A 12,118-nucleotide genomic window follows, 5' to 3' on the forward strand; every position below is an offset into this window, starting at 1 on the left:
CCTGGTGTTGCAGAGGCCTGAGGAGAGAGGAGGCCAGAGGAGGCTGTTGAATCCCCTGGAACTGTAGTTACAAATGATTGAAGCTGCCATATGAATTCTGGGGACAGAACCTACATCCTCTGCAAGAGCAGAAAATGCTCTTAACTGTTGAGCCATGTTCTTGGAAGTTAAGGGGGTCCGGAAACTCCAGTAACTTAGGCACCATTGAGGATGATTTTAAAGTTTATTTTTCAAAACCAATCTAAAAATTGCTTGGTCATATAGTTTTGTTTTGGGTTTCTTATCTATCTCTTATATTGATTTTTCAATGTTTTGCCTTGTTTTGTTTTTATTTGAAAGAGAGAGAGAAGAAAAATGTTGTTGGGTGAGTAGGGAGATGAGGAGAATCTGGGAGGAGAGAGATAAGGGGAAATATGAATATGATCAAGATATAGTGCATGGAAAATATTTTTAAATTAAAAAAGTTTGCAATAGGGCTGTCAAGATGGACCAGCAGGTAAAAGCACTTGATGCACAAACTGCTGGGCGGAGTTTAGTTTCTGTAAACCCTGGTGAAAGGAGAGAACCTCCACCCACGCAGTGGCATGCATGCACACGCACTGGTACACATCACATACACCAACACGAAATAAAGCAACATTCACTGTAAAAGGTGTGTCATGCAAAAGCAGTCCATGGTCTAACATTTCTCTGCTCTTTGGAGGGCAGTAGATAAACCTCTAAGGGAATTTCCAAACCACGAAAGCACAGTCACGACTGTAGCATTTGCAGTGATCCAGATTAGTGGTAGACTCATAGAAGTACAGTTAGGCTGAGTAACAGACTCCCAGTTCATCACATGGTGTCAAGAGTTTTCTTATTAAGTTAGTGTATATAAATTATATAAATACTGGTCTAATTATGATATTTTTACATATGTAAATCACACATGTGATCATAATCACTCCCACTATACAAATGTTTTCTAGAATTTTCTACTTTTTAGTTACAACATTTTCTAATAGAATGAAAGACAGTGATTCCAGTTCTCCACAAACCTCAATAAATGTACATAAGTTTGCAAACTTTTCAACTGTTTAATAACTGCATTTACTCAACTCTCTTGTTATTTGAATATATTTGTGTATGTGGAATTGAACGGTTTTGTGACCTTATGAATGCAGTTGTTTTGTTCAGATAATCTCAAGGTTCTTATAAAATTGTCGATTCAAAGATGATTTTTGGTAAAACTATACTAAAAATAGAAAGCTTGTAATTTCTCGGCAAAGCAATTTTGATGGTTAGATTTGGTCAACTCGATACAAACTAGAATCATTCCTTCTGGGCAGAAGGAATCTCAGTCTATGAGTGCGCTCTGTGGGCATTTCCTTGATTGCCAGTTTATGTAGGAAGTCTCAGCCCATTGTGGGCAGTACCATCCCTAGGCAGGTAGGTCTGACTGTTATAAGAAAATAAGATACCTATAGTAAGGGATCCATTTTAGGGTTGGCAAGAGACTTGGCTCTAGAGGGGATCCCAGGTGTCCACGGAATGTCCCCAGCTAGGTCCTTGGACAGCAGAGGAGAGGGTGCCTGAACTGTCCTTGCCCCACTATCACGCTGATGATTATCTCGAATATCACCATAGAATCTTCGTCCGGCGACGGATGGAGATAGAGACAGAGACCCTCATCAGAGCAACGGACTGAGCTCCCAAGGTCCAGTTGAAAGGCAGCAGGAGGGAGAAGATGAACAAGAAAGTCAGGACCGCGAGGGGTTGGTTCACCAACTGAGGCAGTGTGCCTGTTCTAATGGGAGCTCACCAAATCCAGCTGGACCGGGTCTGAATGAGCTTGCGACCAAACCGGACTCTCTGAATGTGATTGACAATGGGGGCTGACTGAGAAAGCACTGGGACTTGTTTTTACGGCATGTTCTGGCTTTTTTGGGACCCTAGTCTATATGGATGCACAGCTCCCTAGGTCTGGATGTAGGGGGGAGGGCCTTGGGCTTCCCTCTGGGCAGGATTCCCAGCCCTCTCTCAAGCAGGGAAGGAGAGGGAGGAGGGGGTGTGGGGAAGAGGGAGGGGATTGGGAGGAGGGAAGGAAGTGTAAATAATTGAATGGAAAAATAAAAATTAAAAAAAGAAAAGTAGCTGAACAAGTCAGAGAAAGCAAGCCAGCAAACAGCATTCCTCCAGATCCTCAGCTTCTCAGCATCGAGCTCCGTGATGGATTGTACATGTAAAACTAAGAAGCCCTTCCCTCTCCACGCTGCTTTTAGTCAGCATGATATATCATAGCGGAGGCTAGCCACAGGGGGTCTAAAACGCTTGGACTGATTCTGAGGATGAGTTGTTCAGATCACACATTCAAAAAACTTTCCTGATAAAAGTTTGTAGTAATACCATCTCTTGACATGCAATCTCATCACTGTTTAGCATTCTTATAATCTGAAACAGCATAAATGTTCATTTTAATAAATGACATATAGATTTGCCTCCAAAGTTAGGAAAACAAAAGCATTGTAAAACATTGTGCTCTGTTATACACAGTGGGAAGGCCTCCAACTTTGAAAGCTGAGAGACGGAAGCAGATTTTCCCAGCAGCCAGTTATGCAACAGGGAATGAGTTATGTTAACTCTCTGAGCACAAATTTTCTCATCTATGACAATTGGGATGCTAAGAGATATGCAATGAGATAAGGTAATAGAGTTATAATGTTCCTTTATCATTATAGTAGACAATAATTATGTCCTTTCTTTTCCGTGAAAGCCAACATGAAAAAGAGTAATTCCAAAGTTTGAACCCATAACTAGATAAGCAATTGTTCAGAAAAAGTTCTCAAATGTGTTAAATTTATTCTCAGAGATTTTTTTTGGCAATAGGACATAATTTAGCTGTTGTCTTCCAAGAATAAAAATTCATTATTGGGTTAAGCTTGAAGGGAGATTGAGATATATTAATTCCTTCAGAAATTCATTGAGCATGTTATTCTTATTTTTCTCTTCTGGTGCTGGAAATTGAATCCAGTCCTTTTGCATGTTAAGCATACACGCACGCTACCACTGAGCTGTAGCCTGGTCCTGTACACACTATCTTGAATTCCATAGTTTCTATTAATAACATAGATCACTCTTAGATTAGAGTCAAAAATATTAGCCATTATTTAGATTCTATTATTGCTACATAGAGGTTTTATTCTGTTCAAGAATACAGATGACAGAAATAACTATTCTTTTTCTTAAAGATTGTGAGTTTTACCATAAACAACTGTTTCTTCTGGATAAAAACTCTTAAAGGGAATTATGAAGTAGGTGTCAGAAGGGACAGTAGTATAAAAATTCCTTTAATTTGAAGATTCTGTATTTCTGTGATAATTTTTGTGTAAAGAGATGACCTATTGATATTACTAAAAGAGAGCCGTATAGAAGTGACATAATTACACAAGTTACCCTCATAAATGCACCATGGCCTGTTCCACAATTATAATAAGAGATGCAAAGCAATAATTAAAGATGCTTTGTTCTAACATGAATCCATTGCATTGACAGATGGGTGACTCTCCCAATGGTGAAGCAATGGTGAGCACCAAGTCAGGGTCCAGAGCCAACAGAATACAGTATCGGCACTTGAGACAACTTCTGAAAGTGTGATGTTGGCCACCTTTGTCCCTTTGGACTTCCATCCCACAGTGTCCACTTCCCGCTCATTCTCCCTTTCTGCCTTCATTAGCTTTCATAGCAACAGTGACATCACTGAGTTGTTTTCAGAGCTACATGTCATTTAAAAAAAATTTCTCAAGAATGATTTAATGGCTTCAATACATCTTTAAGGTACACATTTAAAGCTATAATATTTCAGTTATCTTCAAGAGTGGTTGGGAGAGGTAAGAATGGCAGAACTCAGGAGAAACACTGGATTTGTTGACAGGAATCCATCTGCTCTACTACACAGCCTGGCAGAAGAGACCTTAGAATGAAGACCTTAGAATGAAGGAAATCAACACCAGTGTTACTAACGTAGATGCCAGGATCTACAGCCTAAGGGAACAATAAGCAGAACCAACAAGTAAGTTCTTACTCGTTGTTTCACTCTGTCAATTTATTTTACTCCCTCCTCTGTTTAGGACTGTGCACATACAAAATATTTAGCCTAACCAAGCAGGTATTCAAAGCATGATATTACAACTACAATTTTTATTTCTTCAACAATAAATTTGAATGCATTTTTTTCTGCCTGAAATAGATTTTCATTCCATAGTAATCCCTATAATGAGGTCACAGCAGAAGCTGTTTCCTCCTAAGAACATAAGTTTTACTGGTAAGCAGTGAATGCTATGATTATGCTCTTTAAAAGAGGATTTCTTGTGAAAATATGTTAAAATATAATTTTATTCTATTACATGTTAAATTTTTCATGTGTTCATTGCCTCTTTAAGTAAACAGAATATTTTGAAGGCAAAGGTTATTTTTTACTTTGTATATTTCACACTTCATTACATCTAAAAATAAAATTGTAAGTCTGGTGGTGAATTTTAATATGTCAGAATTATATGTCTCAGTTTTTCATCTTATCAAAGCATAGATAAACTATGTATTTAGATAGAACAATCCTTTTTTTCTTAATTTACCCATTTATTTATTTTTCTTTTTTTCTTTTTTATTTATTAAAAATTTCGACCTCCTCCTCGCCTCCCTTTTTCCTCCTCCTCCCCACCTCCCCCTCCCTTTCTAGTCTTATGAGCAGTCAGGGTTCCCTGCCTGTGGGAAGTCCAAGGTCCTCCCCCGCTCCATACAGGTCTATAAAGGTGAGCATTCAAACAAACCAGGCTCCCACAAAGTCAGTTCATGCAGTAGAATAAAAACCCAGTGCCATTGTCCTTGGCTTCTCAGTCAGCCTTCATTGCCAGCCACATTGAGAGTGTCCATTTTGATTACATGCTCCATCACTTTCAGTCCAGCTGGCCTTGATGAGCTCCCATTAGATTAGTACCATCGTCTCAGTGGGTGGATGCACCTCTCATGATCCTGACTTCCTTGCTCATGTTCTCCCTCCTTCTGCTCCTCATTTGGACCTTGTGAGCTAAGTCCAGTGCTCCAATGTGGGTCTCTGTCTCCATCCATCGCCAGATGAAGGTTCTATGGTGATATGCAAGATACTTATCAGTGTGGCTATGGGACAAGGCCAGTTCAGGCACCCTCTCCTCTGCTGCCCAAGGAACAATCTGGGGACCTACCGTTGGACCTGGGAACCCCTCTAGAGTCAAGTCTCTTGCAAACCCTAAAATGGGTCCCTTAATTAAGATATTTACTTCCCTGCTCCCATATCCACCCTTCCTCCATCCCACCCATCCCATTCCCCCAAGCTCTCCTGAATCCTTCCCTTCTCCCTTCTCTCTAGTCATCTCCCCTTATATACACTGCCCCCACTCTTCAGTGCATCCAAATTTTGCCTGGCAATCTTGTGTACTTCCAATATCCAGGAGGATAACTATATGATTTTCTTCAGGTTCACCTTCTTATCTAGCTTCTCTAGGATCACTAATTATAGGCTCAATGTCCTTTAAGTATGGCTAGAATCCACTTATGAGTGAGTCCATACCATATTCCTCTTTTTGGGTCTGGGTTACCTCACTCAGTAAAGCGTTTTCTATTTCCATCCATTTGCATGCAAAATTCAAGATGTCATTTTTTTTCACTGCTGAGTAAAACTCCAATGTGTATATGTTCCACACCTTCTTTAACCATTCTTCTATTGAGGGGCACCTAGGTTGTTTCCAGGTTGTGGCTATTACAAATAGTGCAGCTATGAATATAGTTGACCAAATGCTTTTGTAGTATGATAGGGCATTTCTTGGGTATAGTCCCAAGAGTGGAATTACTGGGTCCTGAGGGAGGTTGACTCCCAGTTTTCTGAGAAACCGCCACACTGATTTCCACAGTGGCTGCACAAGTTTGCATTCCCACCAACAGTGGATGAGTGTTCCCCTCACTCAACATTCTCTTCAGCATAGGCTATCATTGGTGTTTTTGATTTTAGCTATTATGACAGGTGTAAGATGGTATCTCAAAGTTGTTCTGATTTGCATTTCCCTGATCACTAAGGAGGTTGAGCATGATCTTAAGTGTCTTTTGGCCATTCGAACTTCTTCTGTTGAGAATTTTCTGTTCAGTTCAGTACCCCATTTTTTAATTGGGTTAATTAGAGTTTTAGTGTCTAGTTTCTTGAGTTCTTTGTATATTTTGGAGATCAGACCTTTGCCTGATGAGGGGTTGGTGAAGATCTTCTCCCAATCAGTAGGTTGCCTTTTTGTCTTACTGACAGTGTCCTTTGCTTTACAGAAGCTTCTCAGTTTCAGGAGGTCCCATTTATTCATTGTTTCTCTTATTGTCTGTGCTACTAGGGTTCTACCTAGGAAGTGGTCTCCTGTGCCCATGTCTTGTAGACAATTTCCCATTTTCTCTTCTATCGAGTTCAATGTGGTCAGATTAATGTTGAGGTCTTTAATCCATTTGGACTTGAGTTTTGTGCACGGTGATAGATATAGATCTATTTTCATTCTTCTACAGGTTGATCTCCAGTTATGCCAGCACCATTTGGTAAAGATGATTTCTTTCTTCCATTGTATAGTTTTAGCTCCTTTGTCGAAAATCAGGTGTTCATAGGTTTGTGGATTAAGATCTGGGTCTTCAATTCAATTCCATTGGTCAACATCTCTGTTTTTGTGCCAATACCAAGCAGTTTTCATTACTGTAGCTCTGTAATAGAGTTTGAAGTCAGGGATGGTAATGCCTCCAGAAGTACTATCCTGGGTTTTTTGTTTTGCCATATAAACTTTATTATTGTTCTCACAAGGTCTGTGAAGAATTTCGCTGGGATTTTGATGGGGATTGCATTGAATCTATAGATTGCTTTTGATAGAATTGCCATTTTTACTGTGTTGATCCTCCCAATCCAAGAGCATGAAAGATTCTTCCATTTTCTGGTCTCCTCTTCAATTTCTTTCTTCAAAACCTTAAAGTTCTTGTCAAATAGATCTTTTACTTCCTTGGTTAGAGTTACTCCAAGATACTTTTAAACTATTTGTGACTATCATGAATGGTGATGTTTCTCTGATTTCCCTCTCTGTATCTTTGTTCTTTGTGTATAGGAGGACAACTGATATTTTGGAGTTGATCTTGTATCCTGCCACAGTGCTAAAGGTGTTGATCAGCTGTAGGAGTTCTTTGGTAGAGTTTTTGGAGTCGCTTATGAACACTATCATATCATCTGCAAATAGTGAAAGTTTGACTTCTTCCTTTCCAATTTGAATCCCCTTGATCTCTTTATGCTGTCTTACTGCTATTACTATAACTTCAAGCACTATATTGAAGAGGTATGGAGAGAGTGGACAGCCTTGTCGTGTTCCTGATTTTAGTGGGACGGCCTTGAGTTTCTCTCCATTTAATTTAATGTTAGCTGTCGGCTAACATTATATAACATTATATTAACAATAACATTGTATATTGCCTTTATTATATTAAGGAATGAACCTTGTATCCCTAATCTCTCCAAGACCTTTATCATAAAGGGGTTAGGACAATCCTTTTAAGCTAACCCAAACTAAGATTTTTTTTAAATAGACATGGTTGCCTGCTGTTACTATTGCTACTGTAATCACTCATAAAAGTAAAACTCTCAATTCATATCACATAACATTAGGCCTTGCCATGATATCACTGCATCATAAATCACAAAGTTCAGAGACATCTATACTGGAAATAAAATGACAAGGCAAAGATTTAAATACCTAGTGGATTCAGTTATGCATATAGTTTAATTTATTACATTGTGTTAGATATCAAATATGCAAAAGATCAATAATAGTCCTTAACAAGTTTATGAAATAATCCAGTCAGACTTTGGTCTTCTTGAATTCTTTCCTGATGAGGTTTATGTTCCACTGGCTTGGAGATTACTTAGTTCAATATCTTGCTATTATACTGTACCACACTAGATCAACATTTTTTTGCTTTCTTATGACACTGTAGTAGGTCTCTGAATGGCATTCATGAAAGTCAGTGAATTTCTTGATATTGTAAAATAAAAACATTCTGAGTAAATGAGCATATGTGGAGAGCATTCAGTGGTTTTGTCAGATTAGCCAAAAGGTTCGCTAATCCACACATAAAGAAACCCTATCAGCTGGAACAGATTTGAGTCCTGATTCCCTCTCACACAGAAATGTTTTTTGAGATAACAGCTTCATCTTTGTTAAGGAAATCATTCTTACTCATCTACCACCAAAGACTTCTTCATATACTTGATTAAAAGGAACCATTAACATTAGTCAAAAGACTGTTAGCGACGTGGTATAACTCACAAATTATTTCTCATCCCACTTAGAGTAAATCACAGTTTGGCTCACTGCCTATGAGTTCAAAATTCCCTATGTTACTACCAAAAAAAAACATAGAATGGTAACTTTTTGCTAAAGTTAATCAGCTGCAACAATCTATAGTGTTTATTAGTTCTGAACAGTCCATATGTTTATTTGTCTAAGCAATTGCCATCATTTTTGTTATTTTCTACCAGTAATGCAAAATACTAACTGTTATTGGCAGTAACTTGCATGCATATTGTGTAACAGACACAAACTGCACATACTGCACATACTGCACACACAAACACATGAACACACATGGAAGTATGCATTCACACATGCATACACACGATAAAGGGAGAGCTTTAATATTTTTGATAATCATTTAACCCTATTCTTGATCTCCCTTATCTTTTCTCTCTAACTTGTTTACAGCTCTAATCATAAAAATTATTTCATCAACTTAGCCCTACTATAAAACAGAAAGTGGAATAAAAGTCCCAAAGCATCTAGCCATTTTCTATCTCAGAACCCAGTCTTTGCCTCACATTCTTTTGGATACTAAGCCTTCTTATATTGCAAACTGTATTTTCAATGGACTCATTATCAAAGCAAAAGGCTTTAATTTTTGCATATAACCAATTGGGAAAGTTTGAAAGCTTTTTTTTTAACCGAATTATTATTTTTTATGTGTGTGTGCCTCATGCATGCCTGATCCTTGTAGAGTTCAGAAGACGGCATTGGATCCCCTGGGGTTGGAGTTACAGACAGCTGTGAGCTGCCATGTGGGTGTTGAATCATCTGGAACAATGGCAAGGGTTCTTAATTGCTGAACCATCTCTCCAGTCCCTGGAAATCTCTTTTGATATTAAGCTAATTTGTAAAGTGAATGAAAAAAATCTGTGAATAATTTTTTTTTATTTTTGGAACAAAAACTCATAGACTGAGTAAATTTCCCATTTTCAGATCAGTGTTTTATGGGTGTAGGTATAGTGCAAGCCCACTTCGATCTTTTTCAACGTGATAGATGTGTAGAGTTCATAAAATAGAGTTACTTCAGGAATCTCAACCTGTTCTATCTCTGTGTCTTCATGTACCATTATAGAACATTCTGCACAAGGTACAAATGGGGAGAAACTCATTTTTCTTACCCAGGTATCTGTGTTAGGCTTAAAGTTGAAGAAGCATCAAGTATTCTTTTTACCTGAAGATACTAATATTTTAGAATTGTTAGCCATTTTTAAAAATTTTGGTTTAATCATGTCTTCTTCAGTAAGCTTGCCCATTTTTTCACAGTATTTATCAGAATCCCCACTCTTCGGTGTCACTTATTGTACCTCTCCCAATTTTGTTGTAAAGCTCTATAGGGACAGAAGTCATGTTCAAACATTCACTACAAGATACTCAGTATCTCATGAACATTTTAAGTATAGTGGATATTTACCAGGTAGTACTGGGTGAGAGTAACATATACGTAAGAAAAGTATAGAAATTGGTGAATATAGTTCAGGTTACCCTTCCTGGATGGGTGGAGAGATAGCATTAGGAAACCACAAAACCTGGAAAAACTATGAAGAATGAATAATGACGAAGACAACTCACAAGCCAAAAGCAGAAATCCCAGGTTTGCATCGGCTACCTCCTGTTTGTGATGTCAGAACAGTGATTTGTTTGGGGAGCATCAATAACACCTGCCTCCTGTTCTCTGTATTCCTCTAAGAGGAAAGAAAGAAAGCCCACACCTGGCTGATGTACAGCCAACCTTCTGCCCACCATCAACTTTGCTATTTGTTTCCTAAAGACATGTTCCAAAAGTTCACAGCGTGTGTTCCGAGTGTGCCATCTTTGTGTTTAAGGTATAAATAATCTTTTATATGTGCTGCATAAGCATCTCTTTGTTCAGCTTAGTAGCAATGAATGGCCACATCTGATAACAAGTAACTAGACAGCAAATACAGAGACTGTTCTAGGAGAAAACTGTAAGAATCTGTTTAGGTGCTGGGGATGTATCCCAGTTTTTAGGGTCTCTGCCTCCTTTGTATGAAGCGCTAGGACTTATCTTCCCAACAAAAACACAGGGGAAGGTGGTGCCTGCCTGCAGTCCCAGCATTTGGGGGGAAGGACAGGGGCTTCATAAGCTTAAGGCCCTCCTTGACTACTCAGCATTTTCAAGGCTAGCCTGTCTCTGTAAAAATTTTTCAGAAATAAAGATCCTTATGTTCCTATATTAATACAAATCAAATAAGATCTTAGAGATTTTGAGTAGTGAGATAATGTGTAAGAGAGAAAAAACAAACTTTGTCTTTGAGATTCTGTAAAATCGTTAGCTTTACTCCTTTAAACAGAAGCAAACGATCACAGTTAAACAGACCGGTAATTTTGTGTAACCCCGGCTGCTTTGACTGGCAAGTCGTAATTGAAAGTTTTCTTTGAAATCTCCTTAGGGCAAGTGACACAGTTCAGTCACTGAGCCTGATGACCTGAGTTCAGACCCTAGAACCCACATGGAGAAGAGAACTGATTCCCACGTTCCTGACTTTCATACAGGTGTGTGTGTGCGCGCACACACACACACACACACACACACACACACGGAAAGTAAAAGTATATTATTTTTAATTTTTCTGTGGAGTCAATGGAGCAGTTGCTATTTCATTTGCTCTGTGTTGTGTAAAAATAAAATCCATAGTATAGCAGATAATTAATTAGAGGGATAGCTTTTCCTAGGATTCCTATGTAGAGTTCTAATTTGCTAGATTCCTCAAGAGTAAGTAGTGTAACTCATCAAATCCATCCATTTGTCTTTACATTTTGTGTGTGTTCCTCTAAGCATACAAAGTAAAACAATGAAGTTAGGAGCTAGAGCTGTAACTATTCTCCTACTGAAGACTGTTATCAAATTTATTGAGGCATTGAGAGAAGCTAATGATCATGCAGAGATTCAATTCTCTGAGGAAGAGCAGAGAGGATTTAGGCCATTTATGCTGCTGACATCTGAAAATTGCTTTCTTCATTCAGGAGCAGTGGATAATCATGTGTTGATTAGTTAAACTATTCATTTTCCCATAGATGTTTTCTTTAATTGCTGATGAGATATTAAAAGCCATGCTTACAGTATATTCATTTGCTGAGCAAATGCTCAGAGGTTTCTGTGTATCAGGCTTTATCCTAGAAACTAGAGAAACAGACAGAATACAACAGAGAAAAATATTCTTTATAACATTTGTATTTTAATGAACAATTGCTATATATCTAGACACACATGTGTACTATACTGTATTAGAAGGTTTGAAGAAGAATAAATCATTTAAAATCAAAGAAGTTCCCAGAGTCCCAGTTGACTTTTCTTCTGGCAATTTAGCCACTCTTTCCAGCATGGTGACTTGTGAGCAAAAACTAAGGGAAGCGAAGGTTATTCTTGGTTGTTAACTTGACTACATCTGAAATTAGCTAAAACCCAAAAGAGCTGGCCACACCTGTGAGGGATTTATTTATTTATTTATTTATTTATTTATTTATTTATTTATTTATTTATTTTTGCTTAGTTGGATCTTTTAATGTGAGAAGATTCACTTCTAATCTAGATCTTTGAAGAAGGAAGACATGCCTCTAACCTGACCCACACCTTCTGATGGAAACCTATATAATGTGGGAGTCCTCTGTGTGTGTTGTGATTGCCATTAATGAATAAAGAAATTGCTTTGGACCTATAGCAAGGCAGAACTTAGGTAGGCAGGGAAAGCTGGACTGAATGCTGGTAGAAAAAAAAAAAAACA

Source organism: Myodes glareolus, chromosome 1, assembly GCF_982192425.1.
Source record: "Myodes glareolus chromosome 1, mMyoGla1.1, whole genome shotgun sequence".
Lineage (NCBI taxonomy): Eukaryota > Metazoa > Chordata > Mammalia > Rodentia > Cricetidae > Myodes > Myodes glareolus.